Genomic DNA, 20,648 nt, shown 5'->3' with positions numbered 1-20,648 from the left:
CGCACCTTAGTAGGCTCCCAGAGGCCTACCTGAGTAGCTTCACCAGCGTGCACAAACTCTTCAGGAAAGATTTGAACGACATCGATCTTTCTCCAGGGGCATAGATGTGATGTGACATGAATGATGTCTTCCTCTAAGAGACCTACTTGACACACTTGTTAAGGATAGGCTCACAAAAGAGCCTACAAAAGGAGGGTGAAACCATTGCTCCACATACAGTGCAAGTTTCTTTCCTCCCAAGTTCCTGGCAAGGTTGTGGATGGAAGGGTGACACTGTCATGAAACAGCTGTGGACCCTCTAAGGATCCACACTGTGATCCAGGCACTTAGTCAACAGAACTTTCACCTCCTGGGGCAGAGAGATAGAGAGAGAGAGAGAGAGGGAGAGAGAGAATCCCAAGCAGGCCCAACACAGGGCTTGCTCCCAAACTGTGAGACTGTGAACTGAGCCAAAATCAAGAGCCCAATGCTCACCCAACTGAGCCAGTAAGTCTTTGTCAATAAGGTCAGTCCCAATGGGGTGAATCTGTTTAGAGTCTCTGAAACACAGTTGTTAAGGATTGCCTCCTTCTTTACCAACTATGTTCTCCTTCACTAGCATCCAGTTCAGAATCTTTCCTTAGGACCCCAGTCCCTCCATGTTTAATTGAGTATGAGGTTGTTAGCAACTCTGACCAATTTATACACTTCGCAAACTTTACAACCTTCAGAAAGAGACACATTTGCACCGTAGAATCTTAGTGAAACTGCTCTAAAGCACTTTGTTATCGCTAACAATCACCCCATTGATACATCGTCCCAAGGTCAGGCAGCCTTACACTCACATCAAGTGTAAGGAAGTGAGAGATCTCATTTCATTTCATCTTGTATTCACCTAAATTGTTGGGGTTAGTGGAATGACCCAGAAATTATTTCCAAGAAAATTTGGATATACATAACTTAACATTTTGTTTTAGAATTTTAGAACTAAATTTTTATTTTGGACCTTTCCATAGAATTAACATCATTACCTCCTCTGAGATCAACCAGAGGCTGGACCCCTTTTGGACATGAAAGAGTTGAATAAATGCTGAATGCTGCCATAATTTAAAACTTTTGAATAGAAAGGAATTGACAATGAGCAAATCATAGTTTGTCTCTGATAAGATATTCTAAACATGTGAAAACATAGAACTTTTGTCTGTTCTTTAAAATTACCCAGAAGGACAATGTGCCACGGTGGTATGACACGTGGGCATAGAGTGCAGATGTCTGTGTTGTACCATGGAATTTACGGCTAAATTGTGGTGGAAAACATGTACAAGTTAGTTAACAATTTTAGTCCATTTTTTTTCATAAAACTAATATTTCATCTGAGGAATACTTAATTTTCTTTCACATTTATCAGATTCAACCAAATGCATTAAGGAGTCATTCCTGCGTTTAGAATTTGATTTTCTAAAAAGATAAAGATGATGTGAGTAGAGCACTTTTGAGGTCAGAAATAATCTCTATGACTTAAGAAAGATGCAACACAAGTTGCCAAATCTAGGTGATGGGCAACAGCTAATCATCCAGTGGCCTGTGGTGGGAAGGACATTTTGATATATGCAGCAGAAAGTGGTGCCATGAATAACCAGGGGCATCCGCCATGCTAGTGGTGCCTGAGAAAAGGGGACAGGCTGGGAGGGACTGGCCATACAGATGTCACTTATTAGATTTCCCTGGTGAAGATGAATAAACTGTTCAGGGACACAAACAACAAATATGATCCATTAAGGGAAAAGTGGATAGGGGAGAATGATTTTAGTTATTTCCATCGACCAAGTGTAATAAGTAGTAGTTTACTCCCAAATTTCTCGTTAGTGTCTGTGAAGATTCTGAGAAGACAAATAGATCCACTCTTTTCTTATAATATGAATACTAGAAATTTCTCCAGTTATTGTTTTGTTTTGGTCTTGAAAGAAAAGGTAATTTCATGCTCATCAAAATTTCTCATTTCTGCAAATTTACGATGTGAATGTGCTCGTGTGCGTGCATGCGTGTGTATGTCTGAAGGTTGGAACCCAATTTTTTACGTTCCTCACTCCTGCGGGCATCACGTAAATTCAGTAAGACTCAGCAGGCTTCCCAAGCCGTCCCTAGTTTTTCTTGCAGTTTGGTGTTTAATCAAAGGATCCAATGGCCTTATGCAAATTGAAAACAATTTCGAAAATGCCATATGGCAACCCCTGCTACATCAAGGTTTTGAGCTACAGTGGGTAATAAGATCTCTGTCAGAAAGGAAAGAAACCTTCGTCATGTTTGGGATGATGTGAAAATTGGGGAGCACTGAGGTGGGAAAATAAAAGGGTGCAAGAATGGGCAAGAATGATACTGTAACAGAAGGGATGGTCCCTTGGAGTGGAGTTAGCTGCTGTGTTACCTTTCACAAATATCAAAAAAGCCCATGTTGTCAGAGTGGGAGAACGATTTATTCATTTTTCGGGCTTTTGACACATCATAATTAATAAAATAGGCTATTTTGATTATGATTATAGACGAGGTTTACGAAATTCAGCTTCTTGGTGCCTGTTTAATTTCTTAAGGAAAAAATATATGTCATAATGTTGTTTTTTTAATGTTTTATTTATTTTTGAGAGAGAGAGAGCGAGCAGGGAAGGGGCAGAGAGAAGGAGACACAGAATCCGAAGCAGGCTCCAGGCTCTGAGCTGTCAGCACAGAGCCCATCGCGGGGCTCGAACTCACAAACTGTGAGATCATGAACTGAGCTGAAGTCAGAAAGATGCCCAGCCCACTGGGCCACCCAGGTGCCCCATATGTGATCATGTTTAAATCAACAGAATGCAGGCTTCAAAAGTCCCGGGGTGGGTGTGGGGGGTGCAAACTGCAGTTGTACCCATGCTGAACAAAGAGTAGTCGTCTAGCCGGGTCTGTACCTTTCGCCATGGTCAGAGCTACGTGGTCCTCGGGAGGCAAGCGTGTGCTCATGGTTTCTAATTATAGCAGTTCGAAAAACATGGAAAGACAGTTTTAAGTTTTTTTTTTCCGCCTCAACCCCAGGTATAATAATGACTTAGGAACTCGTGCAGAACATTTATTGTAAGTCTTTGAGCACGGTTTTGTGGTGTTGGCTTGAATCTCTGGAATATTTCCCTTGCAATTTTGAGGTTTGGGCAATTATACAGCTCCAGATGGCACATGCTTGCCCTACAGGCGTGAGGCTCTCTGTCAATGGAGCGAATGCTGAAGCGATTGCATAGTCATGGATATTTCACGTCTTTTCACATCACCTTGTAAGCTGTTTAGAATCATGAACACCAATAAGCAGTCAACTTTAAAAAAAAATAAGTAAGTGGGAGCCAATCAAAAGAAATGATCTGTTTCATACTATAAAAAGGAGCTCAATTAAGTTGTGTTCCATCGAGGGAGCATAGACTTAATTGTAAGTAGGAGAAAATAGTTCAAATTGGCGGTCCTCTGTACCGGCACAGGAATTGAGGGGCTTAGCCTTCTCACTCATACACTGATGGCTTTAAATAGGAATGGCTTAGCAACTTAATAAATTATGGCTTTCACATGGAACGTATCTGTGTTTACAAGCAAGAGGGACAGGGGAAAATAAAAAATTCTGCACAGAGCACATAACATTTTGGAGTGGCCAATGTGAAGTTCATGGCATGACACAGATGTTTTGAAAATAGGATATTTTATATGATGTGAAAAAAAACACTGATCTCTTCTTGAATTATGAAATGATTGAGTTTTATTATTTCCATTAGCTTCACCTCTCCTCCGTGATTAGCTCCTTTGTAAAGTCTACTATTATTGAAAGCTTTGCATACTGTGCGATTTTTTTTCTCTTGGCGATATATTATCATTTATCAATCACTTATCAATTTAAAAATCTCAAGTCTTAATGGATTATAGTAATTTAATATTGTAGTCCTATCCTATATTGATTTAATTTTAATTTTTACCCTTTAAATAATGTGGAAAAATGCAGGTACTACATAGCAAGATCATTTGTCCTAATGTTATGCAGGGATCTTGCTATAATACTTCATGAGTTTCTTAAAACCATGTGGTCATTTATGAATGATGGTACCTCTTATAGAATGTGAAATCTTGTATCCAGGTAAGAAAGATTTCAAAACAAATATTAAGTATTCCCTTTGTAAAAACAAAATGCTGTACATAGTTGAAATGTTAGGAATATTTTAATTTTTCTTCCTAATTTTATAATAGTAGACAGAGTTAGTAGCTGGTTGCTACTCAAAAAGACACCACTGATTATTGAAAGTCAATCATCTGAAAAATAGGGTTAAAATCTATTTCACTATTGAACTTGGACAGCTCGCGTGCTCATTTGAAAAAGAACAGCGATGTAAGCAAAATAAGGCTGTTGTCATATCTTGACAAGTTCAACAAATTAGCAATAGAAAATGGACTCAATCGCAAATTGTGAACCTACTTGAAAATGATGCCATATTGTCAGAGCCCTCAGCAACTGGCAGCGTGAAATGAAAACCCTCTCTGCTTAAAGGCACCTTTTTCTCCCAATCTGAAGCGAACTCCACCAATAATTTTTCTAGGACAATAAGCATCAATAGTCATTTGCATTTACCTACATGTTTTTCCCATCCTCTATACTCTTCCTTCCTTTCTCATCTTCCAGCTTCTACCCGGGGTTCTGTTCTTTGTGCTGAAGAAAACCCATAGTTTTTTTTTTTTTTTTTTACGTTGTCTTACGTTGTCTTACGGTGGCTTATGTTGTCTGTGTGGGCCTCCAACTGAAGAGAAGAGTTTTGTTTTGATGACAACAGGTGAGAGATACTATTGAGAAGGTCTAGCACACATGTAACTGGATTATTAACAGAGGGAAGGTAGAGAAAGAAGAGAAGTACAATTTGAAGAGACAAAAACTAAGAACTTGCTAAATAAAATTCATGACAGGTATCAATATACGTGTTCACAAAGATCTGTAAACACTTTAACAGGATAAATAAAAATAATTTTACCTGGGCAAAATACAGAATGCAATTAAAATGCCGAGAAGGCAAATACTTACATTTTTAACTATGCATAGCAGTAAAACTCATGTGCATGTTTGTTCAGAATGTTGCAGGAAGCCCCCTCCTAGCTGGTTCTGAGTCCGCCCTTCGCTATCAAACAGGCGAGCCTCTTTCCAAATCTGTTCTCTTTTCTATAACCCAGCCACACTGACAGTCTCTTCTCTTTACCTTACACTTTCCTCAGTAGACTCTTATATAGACACTAGATAGATATACATGCCTTTCCCAGTGATTTTTAATCACTAAATTCATATTTTCTCTTTGAAATGCAAATCGTTTGTGGGAATCTCAGGCAGAAACTAACAATTAAATTAATATGGCACACCCACTGTTACTGCTTTTCTCATCTTGCTTATGCATTCTCTTTTGAAAAAACTAAAGCAGACTTGAAAAATGGCACTCATCAGGATAATATACCACGGATTTTAGTCGTAGTTCCGGAAGCGTAACCACTAGAAATCTTTTCTGAACACACAGTATTTCTTATGGGTGCACCCACTTTCTCCTTTTTCTTGATTTAAACAAAATAATGTTTATTTATTCTGGAGAGAGAGAGAGAGAGAGAGAGAGAATGAGCAGGGGAGGGGAAAAGAGAGAGAGAGAGACACAGAATCTGAAGCAGCTTCCAAACTGTCAGCTCAGAGCCCAACATGGGGCTTGAACTCGTGAACCATGAGATCATGACCTGAGCCGAAGCTGGAAGCTTAACTGACTGAGCTACTCAGGCACCCCTCCTTTTTCTTGATTTACCTTTAGCCCTGTTCTCATCTTTCTTCAGTATACGTAGAGTAAGAACACAAGCTCTTCTGAAGACCTACGAAGTGGAGGATGGTAGGTGTGAATTACAATAGAGCAGATAATGACAAGGTTATAAAATTGTGAAAAAAACCCAGTCCTTAGCAAGATACCTATTTGAATATATAAAATTGGTAATTCATAGGTGTTTGAAATGTTTCTTTTAAGAAAGACAATAGGAGAGGTAACTATATATAGATGATCGTGCCAATATAGTATCGTGTAATATATATTAGGACATGGCCACTAACTCAAATTCGGTTAATTCTGAACATAATTTTCTGCATAGTTTTAATATCACATCATTCATATTCTCTTCCATCCCTGTCCAAATCTTCTTAAATGTGTTTTTTTTATTTTTACTTTCTTTTAAATGTTTTAATGTTTACTTATTTCTGAGAGAGAGAGAGAGGGGGGCAGAGGGGCAGAGAAAAAGAAAAACAGAACCCGAAGTAGGCTCCAGGCTCCATGATGTCAGCACACAGACGGACGCGGGGCTCGAACCCACAAAGTGCGGGATCATGACCCGGGCCAAAGTCAGCTGCCCAACCGAGCCACCCAGATGCCCCTACATGTGTTTGTTTGCTTTTAAAGTTTATTTTGAGAGAGTGAGAGCAAGCATGCGCGGTGGAGGGGTAAAGAGAGAAGGAGAGAGAGAGAATCCCAAGCAGGCTCTGAGCTGTCAATGCAGAGCCAGATGCAGGGCTCTAACTCACAAACCGTGACATCATGACTTGAGCCAAAATCACGAGTGGGACACTTAACTGACTGAGCCACCCAGGTGCCCCTGCTTTTTGGTTTATTTTTTACATTTTTTTAATGCTAAATTTGAGTATTCAATAACCACATTAGTGACCAGAACTTAGCACAAATTTAGCTTCAAAATATATTGGATTCTAAACTTATTTGCAAAGTTCAATCAAACTATGTAAAATTAACGCAGACAGTGAAAAATGACAAGCATCAATATGGTAAGATTTAAAATTGAGTAACAGCCAGAGTTGAAAAGTGGCCAGTGCAGACAAAGAATTTCAGGTTTATGCCAATCCAACCATGATCAAGCTGGTAAAGTATTTATATATTTTCAGACAGTTTAGCCCCTGCTCTAAGCCGTCAGTGAACCCGTCATTCAAAGTGCTTGCCCAGGACTTGTCCACAGTCCGTTACTGCATAGGACACATCTGTAAATGGAGGGTGACTGTAGGAGACACATGGGATCTTTGAGGTTCTCTCTAGGGATGGAAGAGCCCTAGGCTTTACAGGGTCTTTTTTTATTACCTCCCCCACATTTCACTTCCACTTTATATTAACAATTAATCGAAACTCACAGGTTGAGTGATTATGAACAGGAACAAAAAACTTTATCAATTTTACCTACCAGTGCAATGAATTTTATTTACGAAAATAAGAACTAAATATAGATTGTGCCAAGCAAATTGTAAATTATATGTAAATTCCTGCAAGTAAAGCGGGGCATTAGGTAACAAAGGGGATGCACTTTACAGACAGACTTTTTGCTCTTAGGAAATGTGGTTAATATCTGAGGTATGGAAACTTGAAGGGAATCATAAAATGTATACTAGCTTATAGTGCTTCAAACACTTGTAAACCTCCCAAAATCTATTAATGCACCTCATGTTTATTGATTACATAGCTAAGGAGCATGCTCAGCCAGATTTATTGAATAGTAAATAAATCAAATTAATTTTAATAGGGGTTACCTATTAACCATTTCTCCTGACTATGATTTTCAGAGCCCAGCACACAGGTATCAGTGATGACACACGATTGTATAAGATTACCATCTTTTGTGCAGGACTGACCCCAAGGACAGAAGTGGGCACCAAGGGTTTGCATATCAACCTGAAATCAAGGCTGTCTGAAGGTAACCTTCTTGGAGAGGTTCTCATGCCTGAGTTTCCAATAAATCTTCAATCATTTAGGAAAAATAAATATGAATTTTGGAAAGTCACAATTGAATCAGATATGTGTTACCTGGGAGCATTTTCAGCAATATTATTTTCATTTTCCACATTATTTACAGAGCCCCTGGGCATAGAAGAAATGAAATACAAGGCAAATGAGTTTTAGAATAGATTTAGGGTATGGCAATACTAAAGCCTCCTGAAGGCTCTGAGTTAAGAGTAGTTTTGTAAGGAGACAGGAATGTTGGGAGGGCACTTTGGTTTTTGAAAGGTCATTAAGGGAAAGTTTTAGGTTGGTTAGACACATAGAATACAATTCAGAAAGACCTGAGAAAATGCTAAATGCACTGAATCCTCACAAAACAGATACAAAAATGTTAAAATCAGGCACATTACCTTAAGCTGAACACTGGCATACTTGTAATAAACTTGTACGTTGATTTTATTTATGAATTTTATGCATAAAAGACGAAAGTCTTATTTAACAGCGTCTAGTTTGACTCACAATGATTTATGAACCAATGACATTTCCCAAAATTGAAAATGTTATAATCAAATATTATTTCAGAGTGACTAAAGATTTAAATTCATTATGTATCTGGATTACATGATATAGTTTTTTTCTTTAATTTTTTAACTATTGTTAATTTTTTGAGAGACAGAGAGAGACAGAGCGTGAGTGGGGAAGGGCAGAGATAGAGGGAGACACAGAATCTGAAGCAGGCTCCAGGCTCCGTGCTGTCAGCACAGAGCCTTATCATGGGGCTTGAACTTATGAATCGTGAGATCATTCATGACCTGAGCCGAAGTGGGCCACTTAACCGACTGAATCGCCCAGGCACACCTACGTGATATAGTTTGGAGAAATTCATATGTCATTCTTTAATTGATTTTTGAATAATCTCACATTTTTTCTTCCCCTACAAAGTGAAGAGTTTACAAGCTAGGATTCTTTGTCAAAAAACTAAATATATTATTTCTATATTAGGTTAGGTCATAAATCGTATAAGGTCAGATATGGTTCTTCTCAAATGTGATTGCTTTATTTAAGCCAACTTGTATTAGAGACATTTTGGTTAGGGGTGAAGGGTTTATTTTAGATTGAATGTTATGATTGTTGCTAAAATTTACAATGTATTATGCTATGGTTATATATTAAATACATAATGTATTGTTTTATGTATGTCTTAATATGTAAAGATGACTTAAATCTAGGAAAATCCAGGAAAGCATTTTTAGTCTATACCACTCGAATCAATATTTATTTTGGTGCTCAGAGTTTTTTATTTCAGTCATGATTTTTTTTTTAGGCAAAGCAACTTGTCCGGTAAACAGCCATATTCAAATGAGTTTAAGTATGTGTTCCTTTTTTTTTTTTTTTTTTTTTAGCACTTGTTCATTTTAGAGAGACAGAACGTGAGCAGTTGATGGGAAGAGGGAGAGAGAGGGAGGAGAGACACCGAATCTGAAGCAGGTTCCAGGCTCTGAGTTGTTAGCACAGAGCCTAACATGGGGCTCGAACTCACAAGTCATGAGATCGTGACCTGAGCCCAAGTCAGACGCTTAACCAACTAAGCCACCCAGACACCCCTACGTAAGTGTTCTTGGAGTTTTGAGTAAGCTTTTATTTCTTTATTTCTTTATTTATTTATTTATTGATGAGAATTATAATACATAATGAACAATATCCCAACAAGAGCAAAAGTGAACAAATATGTTAGGCTATCTTCTGGATGGATGGAACACATCAACATGAATCTTATTTTACCTTCTAATTAAGAAATAGCACATTGTAGAAAAAAGGACGAAAGTTGGTTTTCATTCTGGTAGGACAGGTTTTTCCATTTGCTCTTACCTTTGGTTTATCATGGGTTTTCGAAGTCCTTTATTCTGGCTGAATTTCTCGTCAACCAGCCCATACACAGAGAGCTGGGTGTTGTTTATTTACACCCAGCCCATCCTTCCCGCCTCTAAACTCCTCCTGTACTGCTGTGGGCCTGAACTGTTTACAAAATGGCCACAGACGCCATTGAAGTTACCATTCTAGGTATGCGTTAGCTTTTGCTAGCGATGTGTTCTCATTGATATTTAGAAGATGGAAGGACTAATGAGTGAGAGCTCACTCATGTCTGCACACAGAGAAGGATGTTTGCACACAGTGCATGCCACATTCCACACTGTAACCATCAGTGCTTGGTGGTCAGGTGCCAACATCTGGCTCCGACCACTATGATGTCCACTGGTGGCCCCTGTACTTTTTACTTCTCCAGCCAATACAGAAGTCCCTTGTATCTAACTATTGGGCTATCCTTTGGCTGTATATCTTTTATCTATGTTTTTCTTCTGCTGAATTATTTTAAAGTGAATTCCAGATCACTTTTCCCCTGAATAGTTTAGCTTTAATTCTATAAAATTAGACCATTTTCTGATATAGCCAAATGAACATTTCTGCACTTAAAAGATTACAATTCCTTAATATTGTCATATACTTTATGGAAATGTCCATAATGTTTGTCTTAAAAGGGGTATTTTTACAGTTGATTTGTTCAAATCAGCATCCCAAAATACGGGAAACTTGTGATTTTTTATTGTCTCTTAAATGTCCTTCAATCTAGAATAGAGTATTGACATGAAAAATAAAGGGTCCCCACCCTTCATTTTTCATGTCATTATTGTGTTGAAGACTCAGCTGGTCGTCTACCTCCCTGTCTCAGTGGGTTTGCTTGGTCCCTTATGTTGTCATTTGAGTTGTTCCTCTGTCCGCATGTCTTCTGTAAACTGGAGGTTCTAGTTTGTGTATGTAGAGAGAGTTTTTTTAAAAAATTTCTTTGAGATAATCAAGGGGAAGCATTAATTTGACAATTGGCTATTGGTCTTATGGGGCTGGGATTCAGGATAGACGTTATCGGCATATAAACAATGATCGAATCCATGGTAATAGACCCAATTCCTTAGAAGAACATACAGATAGAAAATTGCAAAGGGAAATTTGCATGGAACCAGGGAAACTCCATTGTTTACAGTGAAGATAGAGAAAAGAGGGGGGCTTGCGTGGCTCAGTCAGTTAAGCGACCAACTCTGGATTTCTGCTCAGGTCAGGTCATGATCCCGGGGTTGTGGGATCAAACTCCACATTGGGCTCTGCACCGAGTGTGGAGTCTCTCTCTCTCTCTCTTTCCCTCTGCCCCTTCTTGCTTGCACACACTTTCACTCTATAAAATAAAAAAAAAATTAAAAAGATGAGAAAAGACATAATGTAAAATATATTCTGAAGATGTAAAAAAAAAGAAGAAAACCTGGAGAATATCTCCACAGACCATGGGAACTGCTGAATACTGTTTCATGCTCTACAAGGTCTGTTCAAGATCTGAACAAAAAAGTGCACTTTAGGCAGAGCAACATGGAGATCACTTTTTCCCAGGGTGAGAACTGTTTCAGGCCACATAGGAAAGAAGCTTAATGAAAAAAATGGAAATATTGTAATCTGAGAAAATACAGTGAAAACAACTTCTTCAAAAATTTTAGTTCTGATTAGGGAGAGGAGGAATAGGTGAAGAACTTATGGGACTTTTCTTTAAATGGAAGAGGAGTAAGCATACATAAATGGTGGATGGGAAGGTGTGTTAGAGAAGACATCGGGTATTCAGAAGTAATAGCTGAGAATTTCTTTTGAAAGATTTTTGAAATAATTCTATGGAATATAATGGTATCTTAATCCTAGGTAGACATAATAGCCATAGAGATGAAAAGAAAGAGAGAGGATGGTCAATGAACACAAATGACAGTAATAATAAATATAACAATGGTAACATTTGCACAGCAGTGTTCTAATATTTGTATACCATCTTTAATAATGGTTTCAAAGACTACTTGTACTTACACATATTTGCCACAGGAGGCAAAATAGTGTCCTGTAAGAAAGAATTTGAAGCCAGGCCCATCCAGCTTCATTACCTGGTTTTTGCAATAACCACTGAATGCTGTACATTTATAGATTTGAAGATTTGTGTGACAAAGATTTATGATTTTTTTTTTTTGCCTTGTGAATAAGTGAGTCCATTTGCTGACAAAATGAAATGGAGGCTGAGTTTTAAAACCAGTGGAAATGGTGGAAAACAGGAACGTGAACTTCCCAAACACACATATTCATCACACTGGAAGTTTAGTGGTCATGAATTTATAAGACAATTTTATTTTTTTCCAAGAGTGGCTGAGATAAAAGAACGGAGAAAATAGTACTTTGGAATCATCCTATTTTACATTCCCATGGTGAATGAGAAGGAAAATGGGACCAGGTAATTAAGACTGTTGGCAAGACAGCAGTAGAAAACATGAAGCATGTGATCTAAATTTACAAGATTTATATGTCCAGGCTGCATAGGGATAAGATATGAAGGCTAGAGGAGGCTAATGGAGACAGAGAGAATTTTTCAAAAAGGCTCAGTGGAATGCCTCTCCTGATCAGAGTGAAGAATAGTGTGGCTGAACAAGCAGGCTGAAAGAATAGCATAAAGGGAAGGGTAAGAATAACAAAATGATGAAAGTAACAATGTTTAATAATAGAAATGGCTGGGCACCTGGCTGGCTCAGTCTGTATAGCATGCAACTTTTGATCTTGGGATTGTAAATTCATGCCCCGTGTTGGGTGTAAATCTATCTATCTATCTATCTAATATATCTATCGATAATGTATCTATCGATCGATTGATTGATCGATCGATAGATATACACACACATTTATATATACATTTACGTAAATGGCTAAATGGCTAACATTTATTTATTTCTTACTATCTGCAAAATTGTCAGACAAGGTGATTGACATTAAATTATTTCATATATGCAGAAAATTCAATGTATGGTCATGAGGGACATTCACTAAGAGGAGGTGATGGGAAAGACAAGCCAGGGAAAAAGGACCTGGATGTAACTGGTCAGCCAGGACCCATATTGAAGTCTGGTAGAATTGTAGTAGGATTTGTTGAGGAAAGGACAACTTCCCGTCATTGTGTTCAAAGATTGGAGATGGGAGGATGTTAACAGAGCCAGAGTCACGATTCTCTAACACATCCTGGCACCATGTTTGTCCATTCATGGCATGCATTCTTCCCCCTACAAATATGACTTTGGCGGGGCGCCTGGGTGCTCAGTCAGTTAAGCATCCGACTTCGGCTCAGGTCATGATTTCACAGTCCGGTCCAGGAGTTCGAGCCCCGCGTCGGGCTGTGTGCTGACAGCTCAGAGCCTGGAGCCTGCTTCGGATTCTGTGTCTCCCTGTCTCTCTGCCCTCCTCTTCTCATGCTCTGTCTCTTGAGAGCTCTGTCTCTCAAAACTAAATAAAAACATTAAAAAAATTAAAAAAACATAAATACGAATTTGGGTTCATGTATTTCTGGCACAATTCATTATATAGCAGTACTTACACTTTGCTGTTGTTGTTATTGTTGTTGTCCTTTAAATTTAGATCTTGAGAATGACAATCAAAACGTGTGTGGAATGAAAATGTTTAGGGAAGTTAACTTACGCTCAAATGAAGAACAGTGAACTATTTTGAACTACAAATGACATATAGAACGGCAGCCTTGGGATCTCTAGTCTCATCTCCCGGCGGAATTAATGGCATACATGACATGTGATTAAGAGTATTATCTCTGTCCTGATAATATTTACATTCTCTTCCATTATTGGCCTTCATTATTCATTGATCTTTCTCTGTCTTCCACAGTCTGTGTCAGAAGAGTTAAATTGTTGTAAGGCATTTTTAGTAGCTGCTAGCTGTGGAGTTTGTCTGCAGTTGTTCAAAAAGAAACTCGAAGTTCACAGCCCTTGCCCACTCATTCTATAGCTTTAGTTAATGTTGTTTCTAATTGCACAGTTACAGAATACAATGTAAAACCTTATGGTGGTTGACTACCCTCCATTTACTCTATAAACAATTCTTCCTACAGCTGACTTTTAACTAGGAATGCCACCCAAGTAGTTAGACAAGATTATACATACTTGTGAATAGTTTGTTTCGATTCAGAGAACAACCTGAACTCTAGCCTGGAAGTATCTTTCCCTATGTGAAGTCATTTACTCTGTATCACCTTCTATTACCTGCAGGCAACTACTCATTTTATGACCCCTTGAAGCACATCCCTTCAATCCCAAACTCTGAAACTCAGTAGAACCAAAATAAAACCCTCACCACCTACACAGGCTGCTTCGGCCTCCCTCCTAAGAGCTGTCACTACCCTAGAAACCAGGCAGCACCTTCACAATGCGTATCAGATTACACTATGAACATCTTTTTAAAAAATTTTTTTAATGTTTATTCATTTTTTATAGAGACAGAGTGCGAGTGGGAGAGGGGCAGAGAGAGAGGGAGACACAGAATCGGAAGCAGGCTCCAGCCCCTGAGCGGTCAGCACAGAGCCTGACACAGGGCTCGAACCCATGCACTGTGAGATCATGACCTGAGCCGAAGTCGGACACTTAAGCACTGACTGAGCCACCCAGGCGCCCCTTACACTATGAACATCTTAAAATCCTCAAGTGTGCTGTTGCAATCACTCACATCATAGTAGATGAGTTGGCTCATGCTTACCTTTCTGATGTTCGTTCTGTAATGGTTTTCTTTCTCTCCCTTAAACATGTTATGCTTCCAATTCTTAGAGGCTTGCAAAAATTGATCCCATCCTTTGGAACTCTTTTACCACAGACCTCCTACATGGCTATTTTCATTATTTAAGTCCCAAGCCAAATGATATCTTCTCGTGATGCCTTCCCTGTCTGCCACATAGAAATTGACTTCACCCATACTGCCCTGATGCCTCTTTCCTTTGCCCCCCCTTTATTTCTCTTCATAGAATTTGTGTGACCTTTAGTTATAGGTTTATTGACTATGTATTCCAACTGGAAAATAAGTATGGTCAGTGACACTTTCTGACTAGTTTATCACGATCTTCCAAAAGCATACGACAAAGCTTATCACACAGTATGTGTTCAATAAATACTTGAATGAATGAATGGATGACCAATATGTGTGGATTACTTTGTGATTCAGAAGCTAAATAAGTGTAAAAAAACCTTGAAATCACAATTTCTTTTATAATAAATTGATATGTTTTTGCTGTTTTACAATTGAATAGGAGGTGTATGCCAGGTATGACCATGCCATGATTAGTATAGAATTTGATAGCATTATAATCACTCCTTTAAATAAACAAAAAAATCCATCTAAATATAAAGTGATAATAGAATGTATTAAATGCTTTCAAAATCAGTCTATGTTACCAGTTTCCATTTATAGGACAGATACTGGAGCTTTACAATCACATGTGCTTTGGTGCAAAAGAAATGCTAGTTTGGTAGGCCATGTGGGTGTTCAGGCATGTGCACAATCCTTTTTTCCCCTTTATGGCTGTGACAAAGAGCTAGGCTTATTTCCAAATGGACATATTTGAGTTATGAAGCACTCCACAATCTATTCTGAAAAACATCACTTAAATATTTATGAAACCACACAGGATTTTAAAAAGCTGTGGTTAAGAATTTTAACCTATTCTCTTTATTATGAAATATTTCAGACATAAAAAGTATGATGCATAGCATAAAAAAATCCATGCATCTAACTCCCAGCTTAAAAAAACAAAAATTATAAATGGACAGAAGGCCTAATGCATACTCCTTCACAATCACAACCTTTCTCTAGCCCCTAAAATGCAGGCATTATTCTGAATCTGGTACATTTCATTCCCATTCTACTCTTAAAATTTTACTACCTATTTGTCTCTAAACTGCTTATCATATTGTTTTATATTCTTTTAGACTCTTTGTGTATACTTCAAATCGCTTTTGTTTTTTGCTCAAAAATTTCATACGTATTGATAAATGGAGGTGCACTCCATTCACTTCTAATAAAGCTTAGAGTTCTAGGTCATGCACCTACAGGTATCCCCCACCCTTCACTTTCTGCCATTTTGCTTTTATAAGAGACTTACGTCGGTATCTGGTTTTGCCTACTTAAAGTAAACCCAAAAACGATTTTTCCTTTTCACGCACAAAAAAGGTGAAAAACATAAAGCGTATGTTTCCCAGGGAGCCATTACAGAGGCAAACCATCCTGAGCAGCGAGAGCGACGCCACCTAGCTTCTTCCCCGGGAACTACACCCCTATTTCACCTTTAAGTCATCTGAGCTTTGAACTGTCTGTGAACATCTGTGTTTTATCTCGCCTGATTTTGGGCATCCGTTAGCAAGATGTGTCCTAAAGTATCAGAGAAGCCTCAGATAGATCCTAAGATAGATGATTTTTTGGGTCTGGGAACACTGACAAATTTTTCCTTATAAACTAATGGTAAGTACTTCTTTGGTTTACACCATTTCGGTTAATGAAGGGTTTCATAGGGAACCCTCTTCTTTCGGATAGCGGGGGGTGGGGGGTGGGGTGGCTGGAGTAAACGTTACCTACTTTTATAATGAAATATTAATGAACATCTAGATTACTTGCAATTTTCTTGGTTATAATAATGCTGCTATGTTCCAATCGCATGCCCGAGAGTTTCTCTTGGATACACATCTAGAAATGGGATCTTCACATGACATTTCTGATTGTTTTCCAAAGTGATTGTCCAATTTACGCCTTTATCAAAAAATGTAATAGATCTGTTTGTTCCTCCACATTCTTGGGAAAGGTGTTATTTTAAAGTCTTTAATTTTTTTTTTCCTATCTGAAGAATTTCAAATGTATCAAATGTATTCAATGTATTCAAATGGCTCAGTCAGTTAAGCGTCCGGCTTTAGCTCAGGTCATCATCTCATTGTTTGGGAGTTCAAGCCCCATATCCTGCTTTCCACTGACAGGAGCCTGCTTCAGATCCTTTCTTTCCCTGTCTCTCTGCCCCTTCCTTGCTCACGTGCTGTCTCTCTCTTTCTCTCTCAAAAATATACATTTAAAAACCAAACAAACAAAAAACAAATGTTATCTCTGTAATTTTAATTCTTACTATCCTTATTACCCATGAAGGTATTATTTTCATGGTCATTGGCATTTTGTTTCTCTCACTATAAATTGCACATGTATGTATTGTCCTTAATTCTATATTGGATTATATATATTTTATATTAGTTTATAAAAGTTTTTTATATTTTTTTGAACAGCAATGTTTTGTTCAGTAGTATTTTATGTATCACTTGGTCTGTGATTTGTCTTCATTTTTAAGGTATTTTTGAATGAACAAAATTTTGTTTTAGTACAATGGAATTAAATTCAACAATGCTTTTTTGTTCTCACTATACTCCTTAACAAATTCTTATGTATCTTGTCATAAAGACAAGCCTATGATAATATAATTGAAATTGATTTTGGGTGGGGTGTGAGATAATTCAGTGTTTCTCATATGCCTAATGAACTGATTTACTTTCTCTCATTGACAATGCCTCTTTCTCATGTTTCATTAAAGTATGTATACATACATATGACGATATACTTTGGTGTTTTTTACTGTTTCTATTTGTCTAGGTATTTATCCTTGTACAAACCAATGCTTTGATACATATGTCTATGTATGTAGACATACGATTAGTCTTGATGTCTAGATGGATATATCATGTAGCATTAATTTCTCTTCAATATTGTCTTTGGTATTTTGAGTTCTTTGCTTTCCTATATAAATTTAAATTTTTTTTTCAACGTTTATTTATTTTTGGTACAGAGAGAGACAGAGCATGAACGGGGGAGGGGCAGAGAGAGAGGGAGACACAGAATTGGAAATAGGCTCCAGGCTCTGAGCCATCAGCCCAGAGCCTGACGCGGGGCTCGAACTCACGGACCGCGAGATCGTGACCTGGCTGAAGTCGGACGCTTAACCGACTGCGCCACCCAGGCGCCCCTCCCATATAAATTTAAAAATCAACTTATTGAATCCTGCTGAAATGCAACAAAACAAATGAAAACAAAACTCCCTAATAAGATTTTGACTGAAAATATATTAACTTGAGAAACAGTGTTTCTGTGCTTGTGTTAAACTTTTGTTTCAGATACATTTAAAAATGTGTTTCAGTAGTTTTATATATGTTGGGTATATTTCTTCATATGAAATTTATTTCCTTTAAATAGTTGCATTTTGTTTTTATATTTATTTTATATTGATTTATGCATATGGATATATATACAGTAGTCACTGTACTATCTTGTTATTTTCAATTATATGTCTGTATATTTTCAGTTTTCTTTTTTTTTTTTAATTTTTTTTTCAACGTTTTTTATTTATTCTTGGGACAGAGAGAGACAGAGCATGAACGGGGGACGGGCAGAGAGAGAGGGAGACACAGAATCGGAAACAGGCTCCAGGCTCCGAGCCATCAGCCCAGAGCCTGACGCGGGGCTCGAACCCACGGACCGCGAGATCGTGACCTGGTTGAAGTCAGACGCTTAACCGACTGCGCCACCCAGGCGCCCCTATTTTCAGTTTTCTATCAATGACCATATTTTATGTCACTAATTATTGTTCGTTTGTAATTTCCTAATGTTGACATTCTGACATTAGTTGTTTATTTTCACTGTGCTCCCTTATGACATTAGCATACCTTTGCAGAGTGATTGTGGTTTAAGGTAGTCAGTAATGATTCCTGACTTTTAAGGTCAGTTTCTAACACACTACGGCAAGCTGTGACACAATGCAATTAAATACAATATCTGTATATCACTTAGTAGAGTGCATCAATGAAACAATTTTCTTATAATACTATTTTTCTAAGAATGTTTTACATTGCTGTCTTTCTTTTTCTTTTTCTTTTTTTTTAAATCATGAATTGGAGAGGAATTTTATTCAATTGTTCCTCCTGCAGTATTATCATGGACACAGGGATTTTCCTCCTTTATCTTATTAATATGCTGAATAATGGCAATAGATTTTCTAATAATGAAACATCCTTAAATTTATATGACTTTTGTCACTCTAAAATACAAGTTACAAGATACATTTTATTAATATTGTATTTACATTTATTGCTTCTGAGTTATTGAATGAAATTAGCCTTTGATATTCTTTTATTAAAGTCTCTTTGTATCATTTTCATATTAATATTGTTTGAGACATAGAAGGAGTTGGGAAGTATTCCCTCTTTATAGTCAACGGTAGAATTTTTAATACTTTGGATTTGTCTCTTCCTTAAATGGTTAATAGAATTTTCCTGTTTTATTTTACAAGCCTGATCTTGTACATGGTTATTTTAATTTTGGTAGATTTTATTTTATTGTATTAATGTTTACTTACTTTTGAGAGAGAGAGAGAGAGAGGGAGGGAGAAAGACAGAGCATGAGCAGGAGAGGGACAGAGAGAGAGGGAGACACAGAATCCGAAACAGCCTCCAGACTCTGAGCCATCAGCACAGAGCCCGAGGTGGGGCTCAAACCCACGAACCACCAGATCAAGACCTGAGCCAAAGTCAGACGCTTAACTGACTAAGCCACCCAGGAGCCCCATAATTTTGGTAGATTTTAAACTACTGCTTCAATTTATTTCTTCTTGGGTCATTTTGACTGTGTTAGAGTTTTCTATAAGTTTTTTTCATGCCGTCATATGATATGCAGATTTGCCGTAGATTTGATCGCAAAATTAGTGTTGTTTTCATCTCCACTGTTATTCTACCTGTATCCATTTTCTTCCTTAAAATGATTTTAGTGCCTTCTCTCTGGCTCTCTTTTCTAAAAATAAATCTTAGGATGTATTTCGATTATATTTGTCTCAAAGAATCTCATTTTGGCTTTATGAATGCTGGTTTTATTGGATTGTAAAGTAGTTGAGTTTATTCTTTATTTGTGGGAGTATACTCGGGCTTGTTTTAAAGTGTGTCCTTCCAGAAACAATCTAGCTATCTAAAAATGTATTATTTTGGGGGTCACCTAGGTGGCTGGGTTAAGCATCAAACTCTTGGTTTCGGCTCAGGTCATAATCTCGTGATTTCATGAGTTCAAGCTCTGCGTTGAGCACAAAGCCTGCTTGGAATTCTCTACCTCCCTTCTCTCTCTGCCCCTCCCCCACTCACACTGCCCCTGTCTCTCTCAAAATAAACAAACTAAAAAAAAAAAAAATGTAGGCCCTTGTAGGTGTGTGTGTGTGTGTGTGTGTCTTTTTCTTTCTCCCTTTCTTTCTTTCTTTCTTTATAATTAAAAAAAAGTTTCAGTGTTTATTTTGAGAAAGAGAGAGAGAGAGAGAGAGAGAGAGAATCCCAAGCAGGCTCCACACTGTCAGCTCAAAGCCTGACCTGGGGCTCAGTCTCAGGAACTGTGGGATCATGACCTGAGCCAAAATCAAGAGTCGGATGCTTAACTTGACCGAGCAACCCAGGCACCCTTTGTGTGTCTTTTTAAACTCAGCAAGCTTGAGGGCAGACATAAATAATTTTTTTCTTTACATTGTAGCACAGAGCTCATCAGAGTAATTTTCTTTCTGCTGACTAGATTTAGTCTACCTTTATACTAGAAAGGGAGCCCTTGAAGTCTGGCTTATGTGGGGCATTGATTATATTGTAATGTGGGATTATATCTTCGGTCTTCTGGCAGACATTAAACCTCAAATCGTAAGTTATAGAGATTGAGAAATTTCCAAAGAGCAGCCGAAGAGTGAAAATATTCTCTCTATGTGTGGTTTTTGGCTCTTATTTTTTGGACTACAGCAATTTCTCATACTTTTATTGTAACCTTCCCTGTTCATTTAAAATATGTTTTTATATCTTTCCTACATTTGTGTGCCTTGTAGGAGAATATTTACATCAAATCACTAAGCATGTTGCTAAAACTTGCACTCAGCCTACACTTAAATATCAGGCTTAAATTTTTTTTTTAATGTTGATTTATTTTTGAGAGAGAGAAGAAGATAGACCACAA

This window comes from Acinonyx jubatus, chromosome D3 (assembly GCF_027475565.1).
Source record: "Acinonyx jubatus isolate Ajub_Pintada_27869175 chromosome D3, VMU_Ajub_asm_v1.0, whole genome shotgun sequence".
Taxonomy (NCBI): Eukaryota; Metazoa; Chordata; class Mammalia; order Carnivora; family Felidae; genus Acinonyx; species Acinonyx jubatus.
The sequence above is the reverse complement of the archived record's forward strand: the minus strand, read 5'-3'. Positions refer to the sequence as shown.